Source organism: Scleropages formosus, chromosome 3 (assembly GCF_900964775.1).
Source record: "Scleropages formosus chromosome 3, fSclFor1.1, whole genome shotgun sequence".
NCBI lineage: Eukaryota > Metazoa > Chordata > Actinopteri > Osteoglossiformes > Osteoglossidae > Scleropages > Scleropages formosus.
In genome coordinates, this window is record NC_041808.1 from 13297222 (window position 1) to 13306379 (window position 9158).

Here is a 9158-nt window from a genome sequence, read left to right on the forward strand (position 1 = left end):
CTGGTATGCAAGTGTTCATTTACGAACAGGATCTGTATTCGACTGACATATTCGCTTTGTTTCTCTATTATCCGGCAGCATTCGAAATTAGGCTCCTGCTGGTAAACTGGAACAATCGAGCATTTACTTACTAGCAACTAAGGTTATACTGATGTTTTGGGTTCATTGATACAGTCTGAAAGAAATTAAGTCCTTCTCAATGAACATTTCTGAACAGTTTTCCAGATCATTTCAGCACGACCAGCATTCCATTTATTTATTTATTCTTCATTCAGACTGTAGCTAACCAGTCAATAAGCTCAGTCATCAGTAACATATTGTAGCGGCGCTGAGGGGAGTTATCCCAGTGTCATGCAAATAGTTGATGTTAGTGTCCATGTGTGTACATAGTTGTGTGCGTTGTGCTGATTGGTTGTCGTGCCATTTATATTCAGTGTTGGAGAGGGGAATGCTGGGGAGTTCCAGGGGTAGCCCCTTAACCGTGGGGCACAGTAGGGGGGCTAGGAGTGACCCAGGGGTATTCTCCAGTGATTTGTACCTCTTGTATTGTCTGAAGTGTCTTTGTCAGGACTGTTGGTGAAAGACACGTAGGTGTCTGATAAAGAGCACGTTTGTTTTAACGTGACTCCTGAGCTAGTAGTTCCATGGGGGGATGCTACAATATGATCAAAGCCAAACTGACAATTTGGTATGACTAGCAAATGCCAGAAGGCAACATGATCGTTTAGACCACTTTCAGGAAAAAAAAGCTAAGTTTTTTATTAATAATTCAAACTGTACATTGATGAATAAGTTAAGTCTGGGAAATCTAGGCTAATTTCTTTGGTCGGTTCATGAAAAAAAACACTATAGACAGTAATCACAAGGATTTGGAATGAGAACGTATGCATTAATGTATCTTGGGTGAATATTCCTTTATTATTAAAGAGATGGGTGAATTTTAACATATTTATAATACAACAAGATCATTAAACAATTGTCCTAATGGATTATTGCACTGTCTTTGCTCTGCAAATAACAATGTGGTCCTATGCTGGGCTACAAGATTGAATGCCCGTAGTGCCTTTTTGTTCTACTTCTGCCATGTAGCTGTCCATAGCTGTCAACTTATAGGCTACCTTGATACTTTGACACAACTTTCTGTGTGTGTGCACCTTTAAATTCATCATTTGTTTCATTTCCAGTTTTTCACTGTGCAGTCGACAAACAGATGAGCCAACATTTACTTTCAGTTACATTTCTTCTGCTCTTTTAAGTCTGTTTTGTGTGTTTGTGCGTGTGTGTGTTTATGAGTGGAGCAAACCGCCCTGCTCCAAGATTGCAATAGATACATCACGTCAGGGCTTCGAAAGTAAAACTACCAATATTCCCCATTCGGAATGCTCTGCCTTACAGTTGTTCCTTGTGTGGAAGCTTGATGTTTAGCTATTGATTCACCTGAGGTCAGTGGTGACTGAAATAGCACAGCACATGGAATAGCTCAGGTTTACACTTGCAATAAAAACATTTCAGTTTAATAAAGCCATTTCATGTCTTCGATTCAGCTGTGCCAGTCTTCTTAAGGCATTTCTATTCTCTTTTCACATTGTTGCCAACCAGGATACGATTTGAATGCTGGTCTAACCTCCAAATTTGAAGCCACTTGGCTTTGTTTAAATACAGTTGTGCTGAAAGGGTTTGGACTGACAAAAAAGTTGGATCATACTTAAAGAAAGGTAATGCTGTGCAAAGCACACTGAGCAGACGGAGGAAGTATGAAACACAAAGTATGCGGCACCTCCAGCATAATCACATCACTGGAGTGCATTTTATGGAACAGGCAGTGTATACTGAATGTAGATGGGGTGCTGTTCAAAGCAAAGGGGGAAACACAGCTAACTCTATAGAATCATAAATCTTTATGTAAGGGATATGAAGCTGAATATTGTGCTAGGTTTGCTGACAGTTCACTGCGGAAGGAAAAGAGAGAAAGGAAATCAATAACCTAATCTCACCCACAGATACAGCTCCAGATTATGATAGCTCAGCATTGCTCAATAATATCACATCCGGAAAAGTAATTACAAGTCCTCAAAAACAGTATGCATTCCCTGAGGGGAGTGATTGCTTTGAAAGGAGGCGAGTGACATGAGAAAGTCTTAGCATGCAGCATTCCATCGTAGACACAGTGACGTCAAAAATTAATGTTCTCCAAGAGACACTGTCTTAATAATGAGTCAGCCAGACCACCTTGTTTTCAAAGAAGCAAGTGCTTTCAGGGTCTCGCTTCTAATTACATGTTAATTTATGTACTGCTCTATATACATTTTTGCTTATCATCCATGTAATTGGAAACTCTCCTTAATACCTGGGTGTCACTGCCCAAATGATGCTGTAAAATCTTAATGTTAACTGAACTGAAAATGCTCTGAGATGAATCACAATCAGCTCTGTGGTTATTAAAAATATATTTTCTCCTTAAATTCTTATTTCACAGCAGAAAAGTTAACCAATTTATATTTTTTTTAAACAAAATCAATTGAGGTTAAGAACCTGAATTCTTGGTATGAAGGGTTTCTTCTCAGGATCTTAAGGTTACAAGTCTGTGTCCCTCATCACTGCTCTATTGCCACTTATTTGACTGAAGGGTGACAAATGATCAATAAAAATGATAAATATACCTCTGAAAATTGCTCATAATGTATTTAGCCATATGCCATGCATAATTTCAGATACATTTTTCATAAGTTTCCCCATTTCACAAAGAATGCTGGAAATGTTTCCACAGCAACACACCCTCTAGGTTACACCTGCTCCCAAACATGTTAATTTATTTAAAACCTGACTTTGTGATCAAAAGCGAATCTTCCTGACTAATCAAACCTTTGCAGAATTTACATCAACTGTCCTACAGAATCCAGCTGATGTAAGAGCAATGATAGTTTGTGGAGAGAGATGGAATATGCAGAGACCAACAAAATACTTTGCAGACTAATTTATTTCATTTAGTTCTGGCAGAGAAAGTAGAACATACTTTCAAATTTCATAGGTGTCTCTCTAAAGTAAGTCCTGCAGAACTGTCTGTTAAAGATGACTCAACCATTTACATATCGTGAAAAGCATTTTAACATATCCGTAATGGTCAAAAATTGACTAATTATGCCAGGGCACAGAAAAAAATTCTAACTGCTGAAGAAGTAATTAATTTATCTCATGCAACTGCAATGAAGCTGCTCCATCATCAAAGGCTTTCTGCTATTATAAATAAATCCATAAAAATAATATGGGCTAATAAGTCTTGTACCGTATATGCTAATACTAATAATACATTTTATTAAAATAAAGTATTTAGAAAGCCATTTTCATACCTTGCCTCCATATGTTAAGAAATGGTTGATTACACTAATTTATAGTGTTTTAAAGTTTTTAAAAAAATTTTAAGCAATTTAGTAATATAATTTTAAAGATAATGTCACCTCCAAGGAAAAATCCTTTAGATAAATAATAATAGCACTTCCATACCTTGTGAAAATTATGGCAAACATTTATTGCCTTGGCTGACTATAAACCTTGCTGATTATTTGACTCTTCATGTTCCATGACCGATTTTCTCATGTCAGGAAAAGTATCATTTACATTTTATACATATCTCTGCAATGCCTTTTGGGGATTAGTGTGTTAAGCAGCTATAGCTGGTGCAACCTGACTGCGAAGCAACACATATTGATGGATGTTAAATAAATGTAATTCTTCATGTAGAAGATTTTTTTTTAACATATATAAGCACCACTGTGATTGTTGAGCTGTGAGCTTTAGTGGTGTTTGTAGTTGTCGGGTGTGTAGCTGTATCACCACCTTGCCATGCATCTCATTCCAGAAATGCATCCTGCGATGATTTATTCCTTATAGAGCATATCTGAGCAGAGATGGGGTCCCAAAGGACTCAGGGGGTACATTTCCTCAGCCACCCACCCATTTCATGCTGGAGTGCTCAGCGCAGCATTCTGAAGTGCAGATAAGTTTGTCCCAATAATCATAACTATGGGAAGTTTTGGCTGCTGATGTAAAAAACCAATATTGTAACAGTGTGAATTAAATTTGTTTTAATACTGTTGTGCATCTGTCTAAAACATGAACGGTTTTAAGGTTTTTCTGACTTATTGCACGGAGATTAGCTGTTTTTCATCAAACTAATGCCTCCAAAATTCCTTCTGAAATGCTTTTGAAACAAAAATATTGCTAGATTCAATTAATGCCTGAAGTACCAGCCAAAGACTCCTTAGACACTTGTATGTTTTATACTTGTTTCCTTTTGTATAATCAGTTTTCTTACACCATATAAAATTAAACGTGATTGTATTACTACTTTTAAACATTTTTGGATGGGAGATTAAAATGACACAGCTGAATTTAAAAAATAAAACCATGTACAGTATACAGCATTGTCTAACAGTCTACTTATTAACATTTAGTAACTTGTTAAAAAAGAAACTGAGTTGTAAAATTCCCACATATTTAATAGCTCTTTTAATTAGCATGGATCGACTTATCTGAAGCGAAGTTGTGCGTATGCATTAGTTCACATTTTCACTTTCAGACTAATTTAGTTATTTTAATTGCCCAGGGCAAATTCCATGTACACTACAAAACATTTTAATCCATTGCACTACTTATGTTATTGAATTAAAAAGAAAAAGATGGGGCGGAAGAAGGCATCCCAGTCTGATATCTCTGGGGAAGGAGAAAGATCAACATCAACAAAGTTGCAAACACCATTATATAACATGTTGCTTGTGTTCTACAGTTTCCCATGAAACCCAAAAGCTGTAATTGGTGAGAAATCATTGTGCTTTTCCACAAAGTCCTGAGGAAAGGCAGAGATGGGTCAGTGTCATTGTCCCGGTGCACTGCTCACTGTATATTTCATATACATGTGTGCTGCCAATTAGATTGTGAGCTTCGGTGAAAACAGTGGTGACTTTTTCTTCATTGGATCTATGAGACCTGTGGTTGACGTGACTTGTAGTTTGATAGAGAAGGTCATTAAATTGCAAAAGCATGAAATTAATTTTATTGATGGTTTGTTTATACCATGGTAATGGAAGACAAAATAAATTAATAAGCTTGATTCGGATGGATTTATGATTAGCAATGTTAAGATCCAGGCTGTGCAATAAAAGTTTGTACTGGTACAGTAAACCCATCTAATCTGAGTCGGTCTGCACACAAGGACTCGCTCCCTGAGGTCTTTCTTCACTGTTATCACTCCTATAGATAATACCCAAGTTCTCTGACATGTTGTAGCATATATGATACTGTCCTAAGATATCTGAGGGTACATGTCAGACATTTAAAATTGTCTCTACAGTGAGCAAAATTAAATCAACAACTCAACATCTGAAGAGCAGTGAAAAAACTACTTTACAAAGTACCTGCTGTTTAATTTGAACCCTGTAGCTTTTTTGATGCCCACATAGCCTCCATGACAGCAGCCTACATCTCCTTGGCTGCATTCTGCAGCAAACATTATGTTATATTTATATTAAGTGTTGCTTTGTGCTTTAAAAATCAGTGAATTTCAAATTTTTATTATACAAGAGAATCGCATCGAAAAGCTCTGACATGCTGTAATCTCAGCAAGACACGAGGAAAATATTTATGCTTTCTTAGTGACTTTCCACAGCTTACAGTGCCACATTGAAATATTTACGGAAAAAACTGGGCTAAGTGAATTGATTATGGATGCAGCCTTTTGGATGAAAAAACCCAGCGTATCTGTTAGACCACATGTTGATTATTACATTGCTTGCTTTCAATGATACACAAATGAAGTATACACACACACAGTCTGAACTGCTTGTCCCATTCAGGGTCGCAGGGAGCCGGAGCCCAACCCGGCAGCGCAGGGCATAGGGGGAGGGGACACACCCAGGACAGGACGCCAGTCTGTTGCAAGGCACCCCAAGCGGGACTCGAACCCCAGACCCGCTGGAAAGCTGGACCCGGTCCAACCCAGTGTGCCACCAGGCCCCCCCACAAATAGAGTAATGCATTGTGAATTACTTTATACATTTTCTGACGACATACCAAAAAACACTTATATTTTCTGTGACAAAAAGACACTGCTATCTCATCATCTTCCCCACTTGCTTTTTATTGGTCTTGCAGAAACATCTAAGGCAAATACAGCTGTGTGCCTGTATGTGAGTTGCAACGAATGGAATTCCCTCAAGGTGACTGAAGTTGAAGTAGTGGAGAATGTCAGTACATTCCTGAAAGTAGGCTGTTCTCCGCTGCCTACATGAAATTTTAAACAGGACACATGAAAATCATTCTTTTTCAGGGCTCTTTCAAATTCCTCCGCATTCTTTTTAAGAAACCTCACGATTCTGCAGTTCTCTGCCTGTACATTGATAGTCCTGTGCTTCCTATCTGAGTGCCTCTATTATGTGTAAATTCTTCACTGGGTGAACTAAAAGAACATTTGGGTCTTGTTAATTTCTGGACCATGAATTAGCTAATTACTTTGATCTTATTTTTACTCTGTGTTGTTGCTCAGACTGGGAGTAAATGGGGCGATTTGATAATTCTAATTAAAAGCGCATGCAGAAAAGCACCAGAACACTCCTCAACCAGCTCAGTGAAACAGTTTACCAGTTCTGCTATTATCATTTTAAGTGCAGTTTGAGTGTTTAATTTATATTTTCATTTCCCAAAGTGATATAATACAATGGCTCATAGCTATACGAAAATATTTTAAAGAGTTTGTCAATCGCAGTCTTTTTCTGATCATTTGCAAAATACAGGTGGCTGAGGGAAGGTGGCCTTTTAATTTAATTAAAATTAATCTTTTTATTTTTATCAATTAGAGGAGACATTACCTTTTTAGCAGTATTTATATATTTACTATTTGCAACGGCTACTTGTCACTGATACTTTTATTCTACGGTCTACTAGTTCTGCAAGATTTTAAAGATTTAATTACAAAGTTGAATACACACCGTTAGTAGCATTCCACTAAAGTTTTATAGACTTTTTAAAAGTTTTTTTAAGATCTTATGGCAGTAATGGGCTGAGTAGAACTTTTTAAATACTATTCTCACTATTTTGTATGCAACATTGGCTGCCGTTCCTCCACGTAAATTATTTAGGTGTCTAGCTAACTTTATGCTTTTTTTGGTGGGTGTACGAGTCGCCTAGGTTAAGGCAGATTATTTTTTTTTTTCTTCAAACTGGAGACACTGTCTTTTTTTAACTGAGCCATCCAAAACAGCAGGAAGCAAAAAAGATTCCTTTCAGGGTAACCATCAGACCATGATTTTCTCTGAATCCATCAAATCCTTCAAAGTTCTCATCTGTTGTCAATTTTCAGTGTGCCTTACTATAAAGGATGTTCTCCTGAAAGATTTAGCAAATGCTGATCTGTATCTCCCAGCAACCGTGCTGAAAGAAATGCTTGTAATAAGTACACCCGACGCACTGTTGAGTACAGTAATGGCTCAGCAGCAAATGGTGTTTGGAAGCAGAGGTGGTCTGGTTTTCCCTCTTTCAACTGAAACTGGACTTTGACTAGCACACCCCCCCCATGAGACAAATTAATGTATACCTTTTTCAAAATGCTCAAGGAGTGAAACGTTGGTATTCAGATTTTCTAGGCAGTTAATGCAATTATGATAGGGGATATAGAACAATTAACATAAACTAATTGACATAACTGATAAAATCATGTATTACCCAGAGCTGATGGTCCTTGAACAAGATAACTATGCCTTGGCTGATGTAGAGAGATTATGTTTAATCAATTCATGCTGTCTGACTATTTTTCTTATAAAAGTGTTTTGTTAAACTATGTTCAGTAAAGTAACATTCCACTGATACTTTTCTGTTCCTATTGAAAATATTAAATAAGATTAAATTTAGTATCCTCTGTTCTTACTCCTTTCCCATAGTTTTATCAAATCTATTTCTTCAAGTCAATTAGGATCGTGCAAATCCAATATCAATTTTTCAAGTGCATATTCAAATTATTATTATTATTATTATTATTATTATTCTTAAGGGTGATTTATAACATCAAAAGCTAAATCGCTTTCATCTCGTCTAACTTGTGAACTGTTTATGGTCAGCAAATCTGCAAGAACTTCTTTCCAATGTTATTAATGGTCAAGTTTTACCTGACATGAATATGAAATCAGCCTTTTTTTCCTCATGTGTACCGAGTTCTTCACTGCCTGTTGGGCCGACGTTTTATCCTTCTAATCCCATTGTAAATGGTACCCGGTCAGAAAATTTTGCTTAAAGCAAGTTCTGCCTCGTGCCTCTTTACTTCTTAACCATCTATTTGTCCCCTCTATGAGGGATGCTGTCTTTCATTTATAGCATAAAAATGGTTTGAAGAGCTTCAGAGATCTTTTCAAGGTGGCACATTTACCAATTATGCCATGTTAAGGGATTATCTAGTACATGATTTAAATGTTTTGATGTTCTGTAAACTCATGGCTTTAGGTCTAAGCATTGACCTTCTGTCTAATCTTTGCCATCCAAAACATTGTAAAGGAGGCATCAGGTACCGCAGCAGTTAGAGTTGTCATCTTCCATTTGAAGGTTCCAGGTTTGAATCCCCACCCTCTACTGTAGTACCCTTGAGTAAAGTACTTACCATGAATTGAAAGAGTAAAAACTACCTGGTTTATAAATGGACAAAGAACTGTAAACATCTTGAAACACAAAGTTAACTTGGTGAACAATCATTACGAAAAAAGTTAGAGCTGTACATTCAGAGGGTGTAAATTGAGGTCTGGCTTTAATTGCTGTGACTGAAGGGTCAAATATTCCCCTTATTAATCAGAATAGTACATTACTCCCAGGTAGATTTGATTGTATTATACTTAATATAATATGGCAGCACTAAGTGCAATATTTCAATTCCTCATCTTTTTGGATAAGGAAAAGCTGTTACTCTATTTCACAGCACCCTCATCTTCTAATATACCAGAAAAAATGTCCACAGACTATTTTCAATAAGCAAGGTGCTGTCAAGCATCCGCTGTGCTCGATCACGTTTGCATAGCATGTTTCATAACAAAACAAAAGCCCCAAATCCACCAACTGCCTTGTTCAGAGTGACCTAAAAAGAGGACACGTCACCACGTATTAGACTGATGCAATAGAATTTGCCT